The sequence below is a fragment of the Arvicanthis niloticus genome, chromosome 15, assembly GCF_011762505.2.
Source record: "Arvicanthis niloticus isolate mArvNil1 chromosome 15, mArvNil1.pat.X, whole genome shotgun sequence".
In the NCBI taxonomy this organism is placed as follows: Eukaryota; Metazoa; Chordata; class Mammalia; order Rodentia; family Muridae; genus Arvicanthis; species Arvicanthis niloticus.
The window spans coordinates 73,099,310-73,122,116 of NC_047672.1; the positions used below are offsets into that span (position 1 = coordinate 73,099,310).

The 22,807-nt window shown below is 40.4% G+C and overlaps 1 protein-coding gene and 1 pseudogene across 5 annotated transcripts in view; one reads left to right on the forward strand and one right to left on the reverse strand.

The window, feature by feature from the left end:
* Reln (reelin) overlaps positions 1 to 22,807 on the forward strand; it is a 438,704-nt gene that overhangs the window by 156,678 nt on the left and 259,219 nt on the right. The window lies entirely within an intron of this gene.
* LOC117720579 (transcription initiation factor IIB pseudogene) lies at positions 5,306 to 6,497 on the reverse strand (annotated as a pseudogene).

The window sequence follows — 22,807 nt, forward strand, 5'->3', positions numbered from 1 at the left end:
ACTGTCCAACTTTATTCATTCAGTTGTTGATGGAAAGAAAGACGAGCTGGTTCTAGTTTTGTTATCATGCTTGATCTTGTTTTTTTCACACTACTTGAAGGAAAAAATAATTGTCTGCTCATATAATACATCAAATTCTAGTTAGACATTTAAATAATTTCTGCAGTTTCTAATAAACTTCCTGATCAAAATTAAACATCACTCATTCTTGGTAATTTATTCATTTCTGCCTATTAGAAATAGTTGGAGTATTGTGATGCTTAGCAGAAAAATGTAGAGAAAAATACACCACAAAGGCTAACTCGCACTTGATAGCATCGACGAGTTGTCTTCTCACTTTTGCAGCTTGTATTTAAGATTTAGGGATTTAATTTGTTTGCAGGAAATAACTTACTGTTTTCTGCACTGCTTCTTAGTGAAGACATACATTGCAGCATTAGATCTGTCTGGAGAACCTTGCTTCCTACTCCTTAGAAATCATTTGTGGAAGCCTGTATACTGCAGAAACAGGCTCAGTGTTACTGCATGTTATTATACCTGCATTTCTAAAAACATGTTCCAACCTGTAAACTGTGTGCAGTTTTTACATTTACATAGCTAATGTATGCGTTGCCGCTGGCGTGCGGGATGAATAGCCTACCTGACAGCCTGTAACCTGCACGGAGTAACAGGAATTCTTCCTAATTTGTCATGCGTTTGGGGCGTAAATGATAAGCTTCCTTTTAGCCCTCCATTTCAGTGTCATTCTATTTGAAAAAGAAATGCATTCCAGCAACTTCAGACAAAATTTGAGATTTCTTCTCATTAATATTTTGGCTTTGTTATCAATCACCCAGGCAAGTTAGACATAATTCAAAGTCATTTTTATGTATATCTCTTAACCTCAAACTGAGTCAACTTTTAAATTTCAGTCAATAAATACAAGTCCCAAAGATAATGATAAGAATTCTTTAAAAATGCCAACGATAAGAGTTTTTCCCTCTATCAGATGAGGAAATAAAAGGGTCTTGATCAGGACCCCGTTTTTGCTCGATTGTGAAGGAAAGAGGTTAAGCTAATTATTGGAAAGAGATCTTCCAATTACACAGCATCTGCGGGTCTTCAGCATGGAACTCGAAGATTTTTTGGTGGTTTTCATAATCTTGAGATATTTTGGGGGTGTAATTTTCACCCTTTATAAAAATGTTCTGCCTTGTAAGGTAGTGGTGAACCCCACTTTCTGAAGCACTCCGTGTAATTGCATCTGTTGCTAGGAGAGGAGCCGAGGGAAAATGACAGTCCTAAGATCTGGAACCCTGCTGACTCCTGTTGTCCTGGAAGTTTGTCATCAAGTCTCATGATGATCTTCACACATTATAATTTGCAGGAGTGCCTGGAAAATTCTATAAGCCTTTAACTTGCTTCTTGCCTTGGAAGCTGGGCATCTTCTGCAATCTCTAAGCAATTTGATGACAGGGTTCAGTTACCTGTCCCCCACTGAGCTGAGCATAAAGCCTTATACTTAGAAGGTGTCAAAGAGCATGTGTTGAATCAATCACTGGAGCATTAGGCAAAGTCCTGGAGTCAGTGTCAGAATTTTCAGTTATTATCTCTCCCGTCAGATGTCTTTTAACCAATATTATGTTAATCTCTCGATTGCTGACTGCTATGAGTTTATTATATATGCAAAGTATACTAAACATATTGAAGACATCGAGCTTATGTAGAACAAAGGCAGTGACGACTTAAAACGCATTAAAGCCCTAGATATGTTAAAATGTTTTCATCATTTGCATTGCGATTGCGTTAATGTGGGGGTGGGGTGGGGAATGAATGTCTGGAAGTGCTTCACAGGTGAAAAACAATTGTAAACAAAAAATATGTTCATGTTTCTCAGCTTGAGTGGGAATAAAATTGGAATAATTTAGCATTGTGTCCTCAAAGCTGATAAGGCTTTTAAAAGCCAGTGAGATTATTCTTGGCCACAAAACAGACTCTCCTATGACTTTCACATGTGTATGTGTGATTCCATGTGACATAAATACATAAGCTATAAATCCATTTTCTCTGGAAGGCGCTCTTCCCACCCCGCCTGAGTGTCCAGAGACCATCAGGAACCCATTCCTGAAGCCACTTGGAGTCTTTCAGTGAAACTGGTGTTCTGATTTTGTAAGGAGGCTTGGGGTTCTTCTGCTTTAGACTTCCAGTTCATTTTCTCAGAGATTAAATGTACAGTGCTAGTATTATTCTTTGTTATTGAACAAAATGCTAATCAAATTCTCAAATGTAGGTGTCTTGAATATATATATGATTCCCACAGCACTTTTAGACCAATTTAAAATGTTGTAAACCTTAATCTTTGAATGAATTTGGCATATGAAAATGTAGGTTTATAGGAAATGGCCAATTAGAGAATTGTGGATTTTAAAAATAGTCAGGTTTCTACCTACCAGTCACCCTTTGTTCAACTACTGGTACTCTCATTGAGTATTTTAATTCCAAAATATAGTTTTATTTTTGTTAAATATATGCACTACAGTGAATGAAGCAAATGTCTATTTTAATTCACGAATTTGGGTATCAGATTTTAGTTATATTTTGTTACTGAAAATAATTTTTAACACTTGATAATATTTAATTCATTTCAAAGAGTTTCTCAAGAACTGGTAATTTTGTTCTTGAAAACTTTTTTGAAGTTAATTTTGGGGTATTTATTAAGGTACCTTATTTTTCCCATGAGTGATGAAAATTTCCATGTTTCATGTTGCCTTTGTTTTCTGCACTCCATGGGAGAGTGCCTCTCTCCTATCTGAACAGGAAACTTTGGCTAAAAGGAGCCCTGGTTTGCATTTGTTTTCTTCTTCAGTAATTTACCATGTGGCAGGCATGATGCCAACCCTAGAAATACAAGTAGAATTGGTCCTCCCCACACTGAATCATTACCCTTGTTGTGGCAGACAGTTACTGAGCAGGTCTCTGTATGCCAGGATAACTGCTGTCTGTGGGGTTATTTTTAAGCCTTGACTGTAGGGCACTGAGCTAAGAGACAACCAGGTGTCTGGTTGAACGAGCTTCGAACCCCAGAGACCCTTTGAGGGACGGTAGGCCGTTTGGCTCTGTTCCTGGCCCCCTGGCTCTCTCAGCTTCTGCCCTTTACCGCTTCACAGCCCCTCCCTCAGAAAGGTTGAGAGGTCTACTACCATCGGGTCATGTAGGAATGGTGCCCCAGGCTCTCCTCACATGCATATGAGGCATCCCCAAAACCTCAGACTAAGCCAATGAGGTTACCTGCTGCTAAAACCCTCACCCACCCCAAACTGTATATATTGAGCTTAATTGAGAAGTAAAGTGCACACTAGAACCTTCCAAGTGTCTGAGAACTTCCTTCCATCGTTGACCCGCCGCCGCCCTTCTCTGCTACCTGGCCTGCGCTCCCCGGCATAAGAGTTATAATACTTTAGAGCCCGCTGGGCTCCCCGCTACCTAGCCAGCACTTCCTGGTGTAAGAGCTGTAACGCTTCAGAGCCCGCTGGGCTCTTCCACTACCTAGCTGGCATTCCACGGCTAAACAGAGAGCTGTACCGCTGCTTGGCAACCCGCTGGCTCTCCCTGGAGCCTGCCTGGAACGCCTGGCTGCCTTTCTGTCAGCTAGTCGGCTCCTTATCGCCCGGCCCGAGCCAGGACCAGTTCAGCGCGGAGAAGCGGGGGTAACATCTCCTGGAGAAGATTGGCCAGCAACGAAGGACGCCAGAAGCAGTGGCAGGGGCAGGCAATCACGCCCTGCCACCAGCCAGGAGACTGCCGCGGGACACTCTCCAGGACCAGGGTCCAACACTTGACAAACCTTATGCAGTGGATGTTGTAGCTGGAGTGGATAGAGAAGCACATCATTTGTTCATGTGCTGTATCCCAGTAAGCACCCAAACCAGAATCAGGCTCAGGCTCTCAGGCCACAGAGCCTGTGCTCTTGACAGCTCGACTCTGCTTTACACAAGTAATGTTCATCGCAACAGTGATAGACATCCTGAACGGAAAGAAAATAATTAACAATGATAATAAGGAATTAGATTTAGTGTGCGAGAGAAAAGGACATGCTATGGAAGAGACCTAGAAGATGAGCTCCAACAGTGACTTGGAGCTGGTCCAGGAAAAGGCTTGGATCCACCCAAAGGCTATTGCATAGTGCATGTTAGTGTCCTGCGGTAGGAAGTGTTAGGGGTTAAGAATTCAGTAACTACACTGTGACTTTAAGGAGATGAGGCGTGAGAAGAAAAGGCAGGAAGAATACAGAATGGCTGATCCTTCTCCCCAGAGGCACAGTTTATTGGTCAGTGTAACTTTGCCATGGTTTTAATGAAATAGAATTGAACTAATAGACTTGAATAGAATCCATCTAAAAACTCAGATTGCTTACTGGTAGATAACTGATGGCTTGAAACTAGCCATATCATTTTTTGTGCCATGGAAGGTGCTAACACAGACTCTCAGAACTGGCCAAAGTGCAGAGAACACTCAGCCATAAATAAGACTTCTGTGTCATGTCCCCACTCCTCCACAGGTTGAGCGACCATTATGGAAGAGGAGATGTGAAAGTGTAAGATCCGGTGCTTGTGGAGGACCTGAGTGGAACAGTATCTTCTCGTCATGCAGGGCAGCTACACCACAGCACACCATCAGCCTTTTCCTTGTCAACATTCCCGCTGATGGGAGGAGAATTGTAGCCCATCCTTAGCTAAAGAGCTGTTGTCAGTTGATGGCTTCTGGGATTTGAGACTCAGTCTTTTTTAGGCTTGTGGCACCAGGTAGATTGACCACACTCCAGTGGATGGTCCCATACCTATGAACAGCCCAAATTGGTCTCAGTGGGATATCTACATGTAAACTAACAGGATATAAAATTAGGAGGATTGGGAGGTTGTGGAGAAGTTGTCAGGGAGGGCATGGCTATGATCAAAATACATCTTATACATATATAAAATGCTCAAAGAATTAATAAATGTGTATTTTAAAACTAACTGTATCTGAAAGCAGAGAGATACAGACATAAAATATTTGCTCCCAGAAGCCCATTTTCTTCTTCTGATGCTTCTTTTTAAACAAAATGTCTCAGTGCAATCCAGGTGGGTCTGGAGTTGAACTGGGTTTGGTTCCCATCACCCATGTGGCTGTGGTGGTTCATAACTGTCTGTGACTTCAGTTCTAGGGAATCCAATGCCCCCTCCTGACCTTAGAGGGCACCAGGTCCACATGTGATACATATACATGCATAGAGGTGAAACACTCAAGACACCTAAATAAATCTTTTTTTTTTTTTTTTGGTTTTAAATTTTTATTTGAGAATTACATATTTCAATATCTTCCAAAATACGGTTTCCTAGATCACTAAAAAAGAAATTGGATTCAGTAAGAAATTTAAGTCATTAAATATGTTGCACTAGTATATACATACAGAACACTAAGCAATAATATTTAGCTCTGGAATGTGTACCATCTCCTTTTTCCTCATTAAAGGCTCAACCAGCACTGTGTGGCTATATACAAAGTTCCATGTTCCATGTACATTAAGAGTGTGACACTTAGTTGCCTCAGCTTATAGCTGGGGTAATTTGTCCACTGGGGTGTCAAACTTGAAGTCTGAAGGGAAGAGATCTAGAGCCCGAGGGTAGATCAGCCTGTAGGACTGTCAGATTGTAACATCAGCTACACCAGCAATATCCCCGATTTCTTTCTGTGTTCGCTTCTCAGCTGAGGCCTGGGAAGCCATGTATATAGCCAACTCTGCCACAGAGATTGGGCTCCTGCCAGGAACCAAGTCCAGTTCCACAGCCTTGCGGGCTCTGTGTGTAGCGGCCATCTGCACTTGCTTGGGGAGGCAAAGGTTGGAGCAGAACCTAGACATGAAGTCCCCAGTTGTGATCAGATCCACGCTGGTTTCCAAAGCTTTCAAAATCAGTTTAAAACAGCAACCAATTTCTTTCTTAAAGATTCGAGACACAGCACATATTTCTTTAAATGTCCTGGGCACGCCTTCCTGTCTACAGGCGATGTACAGACAAGCAGAAGCAATTGCATCATTAGCTCTTCCCTTCAGGCTCTTCTGTTCATACACTTGCTTGAATACATTATTTGTTCGATCAACTATATTGCGTGGGAGGTTGATCCTGTCTGCCATGGTCGTGATCTCCTTGAATGTATTCATCATCGCTCTATCAGAGCTACTCATTGTTCTCCGGTTCTGATACTTAGAATTGCCAAACTCCTCAAAACTTGCAGCTCCTGTACCCTTGCCAATCATGGTGGACAAATCTCCATCACTCAGAAGAGGATTCTGAGAGTCTCCAACTCGAGACGGGTCTTTCGTTGCTTTGTCATTGCTGAAAGTTCTCCATTCAGATCCCACATCGATAACTCGGTTCCCTACTACTAGGCTGCATTCAGGACAGATCATATCGCCAGCTCTGTAGTCCTCAACTAAAGTTGCAACTGGATGATTCGGACAAGTGACTCTTGGGAGAGCATCCAAACTTTGGATTATTTTGTGTGGCATCTACTGCTAGGGGTGGGGGTGGAGGGCTGCCATTTGGTGTGATCCGTACTTCTTTTTAAAATTTTTGCCTCTGGTGTTTCCACAGAGAGCATCTTAGGTGGTGAGTGGGAGCAAAGAGCCATTTTTTTTAATGAATGCATTCAGAGCAAGAGCAGCTAAGGCAGAAAAGCAGACGGCAGAACTGTTTCAGATTTGTTCTGCAGTTGCTGAACATTGCTGTTTAGAGCTGGGCACTCAGAGATGCTTCACAGGGAATTACTCTCTCAAGTGAGCTGCAAGGGCTGAAGAAGGAAATCATTGGCTGACCAAGGGCAAGAATCCCAGCACATGTAGGACCCACATGCAAAGATTTCAGTCTGTGGCTTATTAACATAATTAATGATTTCTTGTTTTCTCTCAAATGAAAATGAGTTTGTCTGATGTAGTAATTGAGGGAGCTAATTACATGTAGCTGCATAGGCCTGCCTCGGGTGGAACTGAATGTGTTTTGGCTTTGATTGGTTGCCTCCTTCCTTGGCAGCCTGTCCTTCCCTTTATAGCCCCAGTCTGGACCCCCACATGTCCAGGTTTTCATGCTGCCCTTATCATTTCCTTGCAGAAAAAAAAATAAATGAATGTAATGAATGAGTTCACAGTAGGGTTGGTTGGAAGTTTAGAAAATTTCCTGGCCTGGAAATTTTTGTATTTACAAAAGGGATTTCTCTAAGTATGATATGGTACCGTAGATTAGAAACTGGGGTGGAGGGCATCAGCAGAAAAGCTGGAAACCTGGAAGGATGGTTTCTTGGTGTTAAATGAACCATGGTTATGTTTATGTTGATATTAGAATCTGCATGAAGACATATGAGACTCTTCTATATATCTAAAACCATCTAAAAATAAAACATTGAATGCATAGAATGGATCTTATAAAGGTACCAAGTAATGTTCAGAGACAAATTATGACATTTGAAAGGAAGGTAAGGTCTTCCTACAGATTTTTTTTTTATTTACTTGCTAAAGTCTCTTGGTTTGGTAAACATTAGCTATTTTACCCTGGAGCCATGTCACCTTTGCATGTTAGGAAATGCATCTAGGTCACAGGTATGGTATCTGTTCTTCCCGTTGCAGTAAAATTGCTACTGAGAAACAGGTGGGGGGGGATCTAAATTAAAGTTGCAGTATGAGAAGTGTGCTTCTTCCCTCTTGGAGAGGGATCATTGGTTTTAATATTCTGAATTAAGTAAACATTCATTGATGAGCTAAGAAGGACCAACGTTACTAAATTGCCACTACCTGAGTTTTGAATACTTGTCTAGGGTTTCTTCTTTGTGTAATGGCAATGTGTTGGGTAATCAGTATTCTTCCTGTGGCCTAATTAACATAGAAGTTCGCTCCAATACTTATATCAATTGAATGGCTTGGCAGTTCCTCCCCAGAGCTGGGATTACAGGCATGCACTGATGAGCTGGCTTGTTACATGGGTGCTGGGCATCTGAATTCAGGTCTTCTGACATGTACAGCCATTTGAGCAATCCCCCAGCACCCATGACTTTACACTGGACCATATTGCTACCTTCTTTTGTTTTCAGTAAAGGATTGGTTTTGCAGCTTGCCTGAAATAGTGAGGTGCTTGAGTTTATTCTGCTTCTGAGTAGACATAAGTAAATGTATTTGTGGGAGAAAAACAGATAAAACATTGGCCTTCACCCAGAAAAGCATCCTAATCATTCTTCTTGGTTAATTCAGTGTGAAAATTTATCAAAAACAGTACATTCTGCTGCTCTTAGATGTGTTAGGAAGAAGTGTAGTTTTGCCTGAGCAGAGCCAAAGTTCCTCTCTTTTATGCAGCCTAATTTAAGAGGACTTTCAATTCATCATTATATCAATAATTTAACATGTTTTCTTTCATCTAAATGTGTCCTGGGGCAGGTAAAAGACTACTCATATATTGTAAGAAGACAAGGTCTTTCTCCCAGCACTCAAAGTTGCAAATGATCTGTAGAAATTAAACTTCAGTTTAATTGAAATTTGGTTGTAATTTGAAGCTTTATAGCTTCCTTGGGCCACCTGCTGCAAATTTTAATGAAGCATTGAAGGATTACAGCATTTACAAATACCAATTTAGCTCCGTTCTCCGATGTTGCAAACATTAAAGCCCTTCTTTTTGTTTAATGTTGACCTCACAGAGTTGAGATATCCCCAAGCACACCCGTCCATCTTGCAGAGTGTTTGTACTTTGATGTTTTTATTTATTAACATGTGTGTTATGTGCACACACTGAGGAGCCGTGGTGCACTTGATGATGCATGGGCACAGAGGCCAGAGGAACACTGAACCTGGAGTTAGCCTGGTGGCAGCCAATCTCCCATGATCTTCCTGTCTCCACCCTCTCCTCCCCAGCCATACCAGGCTTTCTCCATGGTTGCTGGGTATAGGTGCTCATACTCGCACAGCAGGTGGTCTTGTCTGTTGAGCCATCTCCTTAGCTCTGGGTTTTGCTTTTAATAAGAACTTCGCTTAGATATAATTAACGTAGCATAAATGCTAACGTGTTAGGAAATGATGAAGTTGCTTTTAGTATAACCAAAAAGTTATATGATCTTTATTAAAAACTTCAAAATATCTTTACTTTTTTCACCAAGATGCCTTGTTTATATTAGCAGTCACTTTCCACTCAGATGTGCCTTTGCCTATTCTGGAGATTCCACAAGAACAGAATCAGACAACTTGTTGGACTTTTTTCTTTTAGCGTATGTTCATGATTCCTCAAAAATTTATCATGAAAATTAAGTACTTCACCCCTATTTGTGGTTGAATAATACTCCATTTTATGGGTATACCACATTCTATCTATCCATTCCTCTGTTGCTAGACATTTAAGTTGTTTCTGCTTTCTGCCAGTTATTTGTGATGCTCCTCAAAATATCTATATATACATTTTTGTCTAAACTTATGTTTTCAGTTGTTAGGTGCATGTGTTTGTATGTTCCTGTGTTGGGGGCCGACTTTTAGCAGAAAGTGGCTATCAGCTTTGCAGCCATCTTGAGCCATATACCCTGACATGTGACTTGGATTACAATAGCCTACAACAGCTGAGCACACTCTGATAATCTTGGTTTAGATACCTTGAGATTAAAGGTGTGTGAGATTAAAGGTGTGGGACTTAAGAGTGTAATTTAGAGATAACATTTAGAGACAAGACCTAAGGGCATGATTATAGGTGTGACTTAGAGGCGTGGCTTAGAAGTGAGACATATAAAAGGCAGAGACAGAACAGATTACTTGACTTTAGGTAGAAGACACTTGGCTCTAGAGAATCAGACATTAGGGAGACACAGAGGAGAGGACCAGACACAGCAGAGAGAAGACAGGTAGCAGGCACTTGGAAGAGAACTTGGAAGAAGTAACTTGGAACTTGGAGGGACTAGGAGCTAGGGACTAGGCACTAGGAACTCAAGACTTAGGACTTAGACTGAAGAATAAACGGGATTGAATTACACTCTGTCTGGTCTGCATTCTTCGAGTCCATCCTCACTCTTGCTCTTGCTGAACCCCGACCCGCGGACCGGAGTGGCAGCTTGGGCCAGGATACAGTGGCCGCCCAAACGCAGGACAGCCCGGGCCTCAACATTTTGTTTGGGACACGACATTTTTTTGGCCGCCCGAACACGGGGCTAGTTCGGTTCGCAACATTTTTTGGCCGCCCCAACGTGGGGCTAGTGTGGACCCCAACATTCCTGAACATATGTGTATATGTACATGTGGAGGCCAGAGATTTATGGTGGGTGCCAGTCTTAACTCTGACAACATTTTAAGACAGAATCTCTCACTTAACTTGAAGTTCATTCCTTAGGGAAGTCTAGCTGTCCAGCAAGCCCCAAGATTCTCCTGTCTGTCTACCACCCCAGCCTTCAGACTGTGCGATCCTCAGCCTTTTATGTGGGTGCTCGGGACTGGTGTTCAGGTTCCCATGGTTATGCAGCAAGCACTTTATTATGCTTTTTTTTCTCAACCTCAATTGATCTGTTTTTCTTTAAGTCTATATCACATTGATTTATTAGCTGCAACTTCATGGTCAGTTTTGAAATCAGGAAGTACAAGTTCACAAATTCTCTGCTTTATCAGGTTCATTCTGAGTCTCTCAGTCTTTTGCTTTTACACGAGAATTTCAGGATCTCTTTGTCAGTCTGAAGGCTTTTTGGGATACACTGTGCTTAGTGTGTAGATTCATTTGGGTATTGTTACCATTGTACTTATTATTATCAGTGTACCACTCACATTGTATGACAAAATGGATGCCAAATGCAGCTTTAAGAAACCAGGCTTTGTCTTGGCTCACCTTTTGAGGCGACAGCACTTTGTGGTAGAGGAGGCTAGGTGGCAGAAACAGGGGCCAGCTACTCACATAGTCCGCACAGTCAGGAGGCACACAGTCAGAGGGATAAGTCACAGCCACAGTGTGCTTTCTGTCTTCTTCCCTTTGGATTCGGTCCAGGACACACCAGCCCTTGAGATTGGCTTCACAGAAAGTACTGAAAGGTAGTGCTCCTTCTCTTACCTTAGAAGATGTTATTGATTGTGCAAGATTAGTTATCCATTCAGAGTTGTGTAGAGTTCACTGGTGAAGTGGTCTTGGCTTAAAGTTTGATTTGTGAAAGTTTTGGGGTTTTGGTGTGTTTATGTTCCTGTGGGTAAGTACATATGTGCACTGGTAGTACATAGAAAGACAATTACAATGTATTTACAGAAGCATGTTTCTGTGCCAGACAAGTAGCTTTTTAATTCTCAGACAATGCCATATGTGTGTATTGTGTGTATAATGTATTTAATCATATTTATCCCTCATCCCTCTCCCCCACAAACTCCTACCAGAAATACCCTCTATCCCCTCCCCAACTTTATAATCACTTTTCCCCCTAAAAGAGGAATACCCTTATAAAATGTGACTTTTCTTTCTCTGAATCCATCAATTACAATGGTTCCTCAACTAGGGATGGAGTTTTATTAGTTCCTACCACTGCCCTCCGTGAAGTCTGTTGTATGGACTGATCTCCTGCAGTCTTGATGGATAGCCATGTCTCTGAGTTCATGCATGCAGCTGTACTGTCATGTGCAGCCATGTCTCTGAGTTCATGCATGCAGCTGTACTGTCGTGTGCAGACAACACTGACTTTAAGTGTGCATGCAGAGAGGCCAGAGATTGATACTGGGCTTCTCCCTCCACCGTTTTCTATCTTAGCTTTGAGACAGGATATGTAGAACCTCATGGATGAGCTACATCAGCTGATTAGCAGTCCAGGGGATGTGCCTGTCTCTGTCCCCTCATTGCTGGGTTTACAGACACATGCCACCATGCCCAGGGTTTCTGTGGGAGCCGAAGATGCAAGCCTAATTCTTATGTTTGTAGTCATTTTGCCACTGAAACACTTTCTAAGCCATGATTTTTTTAAAAAAAAAAAGTTTAAATTACAAAGTAAATCTCTTTTACTTACAGAACTATTTACATCTTCAACTTCTTGAATAAATTTGAGTACCGTATATCTATGTAGAGGACGTAGTTGTCTGATTTTCTGCAAAATGACTCTATGCTCCCTTGTATGCTTTATTTCCTTAGAATTAGCAACGATACTCCAGTTCCTTTTCTCCTTGAAAGTCCCAGGCCTTCTTGAGGTACCTAATGGGTTCCAGTTTACTGCAGAATCAAAGGGTATATTACTTATATTTTTCCTTTTTGAACAACTCTTCATTTTGTTGTTGTTGAACAAGTAATTGCTTCTCTGTTTTCACTCTGGGGTTGTTTTTCTTGGTGTATTTTCTCTGTTACTTCCTGAGAAAATGTGTATGTAAGGTGTTTTTCTTGCTCTGAGCGACAGAGATATTGGGGGCTGATGAATTAAAGTGATACTTTCTGAAGAGTGTGGGGCCTCTGGGCTATAGGTGTGACACCTCAGGATGGCTCAGCTGACTTTGGTAGATGCTCTGCTCTTTTCCTAGAAGTTTTCTGGTCATCTATTTACTCTTCTTGGCTTTCAACTTTTTGATAACTTTATAATGAACAGGAGGTGTCTGTCCGACATTCCATGCATCCTCCAGACCTGTTCTTATTCGGTATTTCTTGAAAGAGTAGGTCAGGGTGGGTAATAGTTTTCTACTATTCCTTTCATTTTACCCACTCAAAGACTTCACTTAAGTCTGTCCTCAGATTGTTGTAATCACTCCTGACACTGAGTCAACTTGTATTTAACAACTAGAAATAAGCATAATACTCACATTTGTAAGTCTAGCTGAACATTTTCATACTGTTTTTATATGATCAAGTCAGAAAACATTAGAACATAGTCTCCGGTCCATTATTTTCTTTCTTATTTGAGTTATATAGATGCTTTAGAAAATCAACTTTACGAATACCAAACAATATCATAAAATCACATAGATAAAATATTAAAAATAAATTCAAATTTTCACAAAATCTTATATACCAAAATAAGTTCCTTGTGGGCAGAAAAAGCTTTCCACAATAGAGTGTATACAAATATTCATTTAACTGAGTTGAGAATGAGAAAGTCTTCTACACACTGAAATCTTGCAGCCATATTAAGAAAGAACTGAAACATTTTATTACATGAAAACAAAACATTTTTTTTTTCTTTTTTTAAATTTTAAAATGATATTTATTTTATTTGTGTGTGTGTTTCTGTTTGATGTCTTGGCACATGTATGTATGTGTCAGACAATACCTGTGTAAGCCAGGGCAACATAGGGGAGTCTGGAATCTCCATATACCATGTGAGATCCAGGGTTACAGTTGGGTCACCAGGCTTTGGGGCGCTGGGGTCTTTACTATCCCTAAAGCTTTTTTCCTAAAAAGTAAAAGTATGAGGTCAGCAAAAGTATAAACTTCATTAAAAATATTAACAACCAATATAGCATTGGGCTGATAACCTAAGCTCCTAAGGAACTCTTGCAAGTGTGTTCGGAAAGCATGAGCATCTGTAACATAATGATCAGGGACATAGGTAGTTTGCCCAGCTGAAACCATGTAACCGGAAACTTGTAAAATGCTCAGCTAATAACCAGGAGGTTGGAAACTAAGTAACACACCACCGCTTGACTGAAAATGGTGGGCTGGAAATACTCCCCACAGAAGTGGTGAGAAGTGAGTTCTCACTCACATACTAATAAAGAGAAGGGCTGGGGCAGGGCTAAGCAATGAAGAGTGCTTGATGCTCTTCCAGAGGACCCAAGTTTGGATCCCAGAAGCCATGCCTGGAAGCACAACTGCTTATAATCCAGCCCCAGGGAATCTAATGCCCTCTTTTGATTTTCATGGGCAGAGAGAGAGGAGAGAGGAGAGAGGAGAGAGGAGAGAGGAGAGAGGAGAGAGGAGAGAGGGGAGAGGGGAGAGGGGAGAGGGGAGAGGGGAGAGGGGAGAGGGGAGAGGGGAGAGGGGAGAGGGGAGAGAGGAGAGAGGAGAGAGGAGAGGGGAGAGAGGAGAGAGGAGAGAGGAGAGAGGAGAGAGGAGAGAGGAGAGAGGAGAGAGGGGAGAGGGGAGAGGGGAGAGGGGAGAGGGGAGAGGGGAGAGGGGAGAGGGGAGAGGGGAGAGAGGAGAGAGGAGAGAGGAGAGAGGAGAGAGGAGAGAGGAGAGAGGAGAGAGGAGAGAGAGAGAGAGACTCAGATGAAAGTAATCTGTTTTTTTAAATGAGAGAGAATGGCATACTTTTCCTGATAGTTTGTCATGAACTATGAATCACAGCATAGTTGGCTTGGGCTACTGTGACAAAATCTATAGGTTGGTGTCTTAGTTAAGGTTTTATTGCTGTGAAGAGACACCATGACCAAGGGAATCTCTCATAAAGAACAACATTTAATCAGGACTGGCTTAAAGTTTTAGAGATTCAGTATATTATCAGCTTGGCAGCTTATAGGCAGACATGGTGCTTGGAGGAGCCAAGCATTCAACATCCTGATCTGAAGACAGCCAGGAGCAGACTGATGCATTGGCAGAGCCTGACCATAGGGCCTCAAAGCCCACACCCACAAAGACACACATACTCCAATAAGGCCATACCTACTCAAACAAGGCCACACATCCTAATAGTGCCATTTCTTATGGGCCAAGCATATTCCAACTACCACAGTTAGATAGCACATGCAGAATTTTGGATCCTAGAAGGGCTTCTGACCTAGAGCTTTGGTGTCTTTCTTCTTTTAAACTGTTCCAATAATAATGTCATTTTATAAAGTGTTTATATAGCCTATACATACCACATGGAATAATTAAAACAAGTCAGTTACTTATTATCTAAACACTTAATACTTCTCTATGGTAAGTTCATTTGGAGTCTCTTGACAATTTTGTGATGATGATTTTCTCAGGCACTGTGCTGTGCAGTACATTTTTATTTTTAACCTTCATTTCCTTTACTGACTCTCTGGTATCTGTTGATGGCCATTGTCCATAACATTCAGTTCAGACTCTGAAGCCACCATTCTGATTTGCTCTCTGTGCTGATGCATTATTATTTTTACAAATGTGATTACAGAAGCTCTTTGTCTCTCTGTGCTTGGATTATTTCACTTCACCTAAAGTTCTCCAATTCTGCTCCTCTTACCACAATGACAAGGAATCTTTCTATAAGAGATTGAGTTGCATCCCATTTTGTGTATGTGTATATCACATTTTCTTTATTTAATCATCAATTTAAGAACATTTAATTTTTTTTTTCTATTATGGCCCAATATAAAGTCTGTGAACATTGGGGGGAGGCATCTTTTTTATAATCTGATTTCAGATTTTCTGAATTAAACTCAGAAGAGTCATATATCTGCATTTATATACATACACACACATGCACAGGCACACACACGTATTGAATTTGAGATCATGAGACAGTCACTGAAGAAAGCTACAGGCATGGAGTAGACCCAGTTGAAAAGAGGCTATGTGTGTTCCTGGTAGCAGATCCCAAAGAGCAAAGCCATGTCAGTACTGTGGACTCCAGATGAGTTCATCACAAGTCCCAGACATAGACCTGTTAGTGTAGGACTTTGTGTTTTCCCTGCTAGCCACAGACTTGCTCTGCTTTTATTTTTATGCCCCTATTCCTTCATTTTGGAATGAGAATATTTACTCTATGATTTTACAGAGGCTCATAGTTAAAAAACATTGATTGTCTTGAGTCTCAAAGTTGCTTTAGATCTTTTAAGATGGTCCAGGCTGCTAAAGGCCACAGGAACTTTCAAGACAGACGAATGCACTTTGCAATATGAGTTGAAAATGAGGCCTGGGGGGAAACAAGAGTGATGTTGTGATTTAAACTATGTGTTTGGATGTCATGTGGAGCTGTAATGTTTCATTCTCATTGTTAACTTGACTGGATTTGGAATCACCATGCAGAAACATTTTTTGACATGTGTGGAGGAACATTTCCAAAAGGTTTAAATGACAAGAGAAAACCTACATGCTATGGCAGGACTTCTAGCCAAGATTCACTGTCTAATTTCTGATGACTACCAAGACTAGAATTTGCATCTAAGCTGCCATTGGCTTTGGCTTTGACATAAAACATTTCACAATATTTCCACTTTCACTCTTTTGATACACAAAATAGGTTTTCTATGTGTAGGCAGGTTTTGTTTTATTTTTCATCTCCTTCGATGTAATACCAATATTTTCTGAAATAACCAGTAAGAATATCATTACCATAGTGCCTTATATTTTTACAAAATTTTCATAGAGTCATTCCACTCTGAAGAATAAGAAATGTCTGTTTTCAGCCCTGTATCACAAAGCAAATGCTTGAGTAAGGTCAATGTAAACCTTGGTCCATGCACAGGCTCCTGCCTTCTCATTACAAATCGCTGTTTAAACTTTAGAAATTCTGCAGCTTGAGCTGGAGATATAGCTCAGTTGGTAATGTGCTTGCCTGACATTAACATAGCTCTGAGTTCTGTTGCCAACACTGCATAAAGCTAAGTGTGGCAGCAATGCCTGTGACCTCAGCATTTTCCAGGTACAGGCAAGAGGACCAGAAGTTCAAGGCCATTCTCAGCTATCTGGTAAGCTTGGGTCAGCCTGGGATACACCAGATTCGGTTAGTTTGCCTAATAGGTTAAGAAAAGGAGATTGACTAAAGCTAAGTGACAGGGTCTGGATAAACAGCAGACCTAGAATAAAAGCCCTGTGCTTCCTGTGTGAAACTGGTACTTTTTTTTTTTTTTTTTTTTATGCTTGGACATGAAAACTCAATACTTTGCATGGCTGTTTCAACACAAAATTGTTTATGTTTTGTGTTACTTAAATTATTATTAATTTAATTATTAAAATATCTATATTTAGTATGTACTTAAACAGTTGATTAAAATACTTTTTGTGTCTTGCTAAATTATAAATTATACTTTGACTTGAAAATAGGAAATGTAGTGGTCACAAGGAACAGACAGACATTGGGATTATTGAGTAACAATCATCATGCTGAAATTTGTTGTTTTTTAGGTTAGAAAATATTGAACTTTTTGACAGTTCACGAAAAACAATTATATACCTTAACAATAACAGAACAATGAAAATTTGAAAAAAATTACAAAATGTCCACAATGTATGCCCTGTAACCCATCCCTGAAGAGGCTGCAGGAGGAGGCTATAGATTCTTATAGGATCTTATAGGTGAAGACAAGGAGACCCATAAAAGCTAAGTAACAGGGCCTTGAGTTTGAGGCTAGCCTGGGCTACATAGCAAGACAGTAATTTTAAAATAACAAGACAAGACAATGGAGACAATTAAATAACCCCTCCTTCTAAAAGTCACAAATAAAATAGAATTAATTTTCCTCTGAAGTTCACATTAGTCACATTTATATGCTGTGAAGCATTTTTCTTGTTTATTTAACATGAAGAAGGAGGTAGAGAGGTTGCTTGGTGGTTAAGCAAGAGTGCTCACTGCTCTGGCAGAGAACCTGACTCCTTTTCAGGACTTTCCTCACACATATCAGGTGCCTTGCGATCACCCATAACTCCAGTTCCAGGAAGTCTGGCACCATTGTTCTGTGGGGACACCTGTACCTATGTGGTACACAAAGCCACATGCAGGCACACATGAGTACACATTAATAGGAAAACTACATCAATCTTTTGAAGAGTCAGCATAAATCAATACCCTCAAATCAGAAAGTGCTGTAATTTGAAGATGGCATGGATGACATTTTGGTTTTGCTTTGATTTCCTTTTGAAATATTTTATCAATTCAGATGACTTCCATTCACAGTATCTTTGAACTGCAGCTTGGCAGTGGTTTAGCATGCTGATATTATGTGAGGCTGACTTCATATGGCTGATTAATGAATACTTTTTTAAAGTAGGACAAAACAGACCTCATGGTGGGAACAGGAGTAACCACCACCGTCATCTTCCATTTTAAAATGAGGCGGCTGCTATTATTCTCCATGTTGATGTGATCAAGTTGATCCATTTAATATATAAATAACTCTCTTGTGAAGCTTAGGAGTTTGTGATAATCCTATTAAACATCTTCTGCATTCCTTCTCTGGTAATTATTGGATGTCAGTAGAAATGAACACAGAAAGCAAATTTTGAACCGAAAATATAATTTTGACTTCCTTCTATGTTCAAGTTACTAAAGCTGGCTTCTTGTGGGGGAGGGGCATTAAATTAGTGATTCTCTTCCAGAAGCTTGAAACTATTTGAAAGACTTAAGGAATGGAATTATTATCTTTAAGTGACAGTGCTTATTTTAAGTCATTTCTATCTTCACATAGGGAGTGTGAAGCTAAAATGTTTAAAGAACTTGTCCATAGTCTGGTAGCACATGCTAGACAGCTTGTGGTATTTAAAACTGGTCCTACTCAGTGCAGAGAGAGACCAGAACAAAGTGTGTATACTTCATGCTCAGGTGCCTTGGAAAGAAGCTAGCCCCATTCACTTAAGATGAGGGCATCTCATGCTTTCTCCCAAATAACTGCACGAGCTATTTTAAAGCCTGAATGTGCTGATTATAAGGAACTGCTTCATTTGGAGCGTCTATAGAGTCTGTCAAATGATAAAACTGAACAGCCAAATACAATTTTAAAATGGCTTATTTAATACAGACTCCTGTTGGCAAGCTTGCTTTAGGATCTGTGTGTCTTCTGAGAATGTAAGTACTCATCAGAAACATTGTAAGAAAATTGGTCTATACTCCAGAACTGTGAACAATAAGGATATTTTCTGATCTCTGAAAAAAATTACTGCTAATTATACAAAATTGAGTTCAAATAGTACCAACATAGTTATTAGCACCACAGATTTGATGAGCTTTCCTCCAAAAGGAACTATAAATTATAGAAAATAACGATTATGATAGTGAATAAGGCTTGTTATTGTATGTCATGGGTGTCTACTCTTAAAATATATTGCGGTTTAAAAATTGGAGGACCTGCCTCTCAGTCTTTTAAGTCTTAAAACATTTCTCGAGTTTATGTATGTGCATATCTATATTATAATACATACATTTCCATGGATTAATCAAAATCAGACTACCTCAAACAATTTTATAGATATAAACATGTTCTAAGTAGGCTTGATGTCACTGTTACTAGTATCAGGTGGAAGGCAGACTGGGCATCTTGTGGGAGGAAGTAATGAGACCTGACCTGCCTCTGGGTTTCTGCTTACACTGTTCTGTAAGATAAAATGCTAACATAGCAGACCTTGAAGCTCCCAGGATAGGGCTAGACATTTTCATGTGAACATGCAATTGAGGTGTCCTAAAGGTTTATAAAGAGAATAGCACCGTGGTGATCATGTGACTGCATGCACAGGTACTGTAGCTGAAAATTGAGAACTGGAAAGTGTTAATATTAGTATTGGCTTGTTTGTTGTTTTTAAGGCAAGTTCTCACTGTGTAGCACAGGTTAGCCTACAACTCACTATGTAGCTTAGGATTGCCTTAATCTTGTAGCATTCACATGCTTTGGCCTTCTGATTGCTAGGATTATATGTATATGATGCCATGCAGAACTGGTATTTTAAAAGATAAATTTCTTCTAATTACTGGTTTTGTGGCCAAGATTCTAACTAGAACCAGAAAATAAGCTGTCTTATACATATGATTAAATTAAAAGTTCAGAAGGATTGAAGTAGAGTCCAAGCCACAGCAGATATGACTTTAAAGGGTGGACCCTGAAAGCAGGCTCCACCCCAGCCAGAAACCAGAGCTACTGCAACTTCCTCGCCATTTGAGTCAGGTTAGTGAAAATTTATCAGAGTGCTTAAAAGAAGGGTCCAACACTCAGAAAGCCTGGACTTGAATTCTGACATCACATCCAATTTTGTGGCATTTGTATATCATGCAAAGTTCCTTGTTTCAGGAAAATGAGGATTTTACATTCCTTCCCAGAGTATGTCAGGATTCAGTTGATTCCTATAGACCCCAACAACAGTGCTTAGCAGGCGGTAAATTTTAATTCTAAATAGATGTTACAATAATAACCATGGTATATACCAGCTAAATTATCGTTGCTATGCCTATTGCTTTTCCAGAGTAAAGAACACGGGATAATTGCGTGGAGCACATGGCATGCAGTGTTCCTCAAGGCAGTTTTTAATTACTGAGCCACATTCTTGAACGACATTAACTAATGAGAACATACTCAGCCCCTCAGCCTGGGTGCTCTGCTCTCGTTGGATGGACCAGTGCCCCAAGTACTTCCTGCTGTTTCTCCCTCATGTGGCTACAGGGAGACTCCTACAGAAGTTCTGACAGGTCCTGGAAACCACAGGCCTGAAGTCAGGCCCTGTCTGCCTTTAGCAGACTGTATGACGCACATTAGGCCCTAGAATTTCATATTTATACGCTGGTGAAGGCTAGTAGCTGTGGCCTTCAAAATTCCTCAGGAAGATGTAAGGAACAGACTATGCAGACCGTGTAGAATGAGGACTAATCTTAAAAAGCCAGAGCTCAAGTTTTCTGTCTTGGAATTCCATATGCATTTGATGAATGCTAACTAAGTTTTGGCTTCTTTGGGGGTATACCCAGGAGAGGTATCATATAGCTGGGTCATATGACAGGTCTAGTTTTAGTTTTCTGAGAAACATTCACATTGACTACCATAGAAGCTGAACTAGTCAACATTCCTACAGGTAGCAGAACACACTAATAGTGTCCACAACTTCTCCAGCATTTACCATTATTTTCTTGGTGATAGCTATCTTGGACTGGGGTAAGATAGAATCACAACGTTGTTTTCACTAACATTTCTCTGGCTAGTGGTACTAAATGGGTTTTTGTATTTCTTGGCTATTTGTACTTTTAAAAGTTGTCTGTCCATTTTATTAGCTCATTCGTTACCTGAGTTATGTAGATTTCTTTTGGTGCTTGTGTGTATGTGTGTGTGTGTGTGTGTGTGTGGTATGTGGTGTGTACATGTGTATGTCTGTGTGTGTATGTATGTATGAGGTGTGTGTGTGTATGTGTATCTGTGATGTGTAGTATGTGCTGTGTGTGTTGGTATGGTGTGTGTCTGTGTGTATTTGTGTTATGTGTGTAGTGTATATGTGGTGTGTATGTGTATGTCTGCATGTGTGTCTGTGACATATGGTATGTGATGTGTATGTGTGTGTGTCTCTGTGTCAGTGTGGTATGTGTGTGTCTGTGATGTGTGGTATGTGATGTATATGCATGGTGTGTGTATCTATGTGTATATGTGTATGCAGATGTGGTGTGGTGTGTGTGTCTGTGTTGTGTGTAGGGTATATATGTGGTCTGTGTGTGTGTGTTCTCTGCATCACAGAGATACTTGCACATTCCTAGAAATTATACTATGAAACAACCCTAGGTGTCCATTAATAGAAGAATGGGGAAAGAAAATACCATTTATAAACACGATAGACTTCTTCCCACAAATCTAGAAGAGGGAAGTTATGATGTTTGCAGAGAACTGGATATGATAGAAGATAGTCACCCTCAATGAATTAAGTCAGTCTCTGACAATAAAAAGAGTTCTGCTTTTCTCTTCATTTTTGGTCCTAGACGGTGGGAAAATAAAACCATATATGTACAGAAGACATAAAATCAGAAGCAGGTGGAACACAGGACAGCAGTGGAAGTGGAGGGATAAGGAGGAAGACAGAGGGCCTAAGACTGTACCTAAAGCAGCTTGGGTCCTTGCATGGAAATTGTCTTTGTAACTATGTTTAATAAACATTTAAAAGATAGATTATAGGTTTAAAAAAAACTAAAAATAGAAACTTTGCTTAGATGATAAACTCAAAGGTTCCTTTAGCGGCAGTTCCTATGTATGTGCTGAGATGTCTATAAAATTGTTCACTAAACCAAAGATACAGAACTAAATCTATGGATAAAGGCCTTGCATCCCAGACCCGAGGACACCAAATAGCAGGAAGTATGAAGTCACATGGCACTGTGCGGTGTGAGGCTTTTCCACACTTGAGACAGAGCTGAGGGGGGCTTCTGCTGCAGGCCTCTCACCTCAGCGCTGTGAGGCAGCCTGTGTGTAGAGAGCACAAGGGCCTTGTGCTAACTCTGTGGACAAGAAGCACAACTCTAATAGAAGTGTTACCTGCTTGCTCACAACAGTTAAGCGCCATGTGCTGTAGCAGTCCTCTTGCTAGTTAGTGATTTCTGAAAATATCCTTTTAAATTACATGTTTACAATTATGATGCTGTGTTACTGTTAGAGGTAGATGGGAAATCGATCTCAGAAACACTTAGTTCAATTGATTTGAAGAATACGTGAGGGAAATAAAGACACGAATTTCTCTCTGGACAGAAAACCTGTACTGATTAAGGAGTCAATAGGATATGAAAATACTATGGATTGGCCAAATGTTAAGGCCTCATTTTCAACTTTATGAGAGTAAAGAAAACATGCATGCTTATAAACACATGCACACAAATGCCCACAGAAAGATTGTAATATTTCTTTGTATGTCATTTTGATAATGATTAATATATAGTAAGAACTTGATAACCCTTGCAAGCTTCACATATGCTTTGAGTTGAAGACTACCCATGAGTTTCCTTATCCAGTCTGTCTCTCCTCTACATTCAGAGAGAGAGAGAGAGAGAGAGAGAGAGAGAGAGAGAGAGAGAGAGAGAGAAATTAATTAAGGTATACTTTTCATAGCGGCACTGCTGTAGAATGTTAGCGTGCAGCCATATCACCTATTAACACTTCAGCATGGAAGACTCCATCATTATTTCCAGAGATTTGAAATTTGATTAGTGACATGGGGGGGTGGGCACAGGAACAATTCCATGGAGAACCGAAATCAGAAAGTCC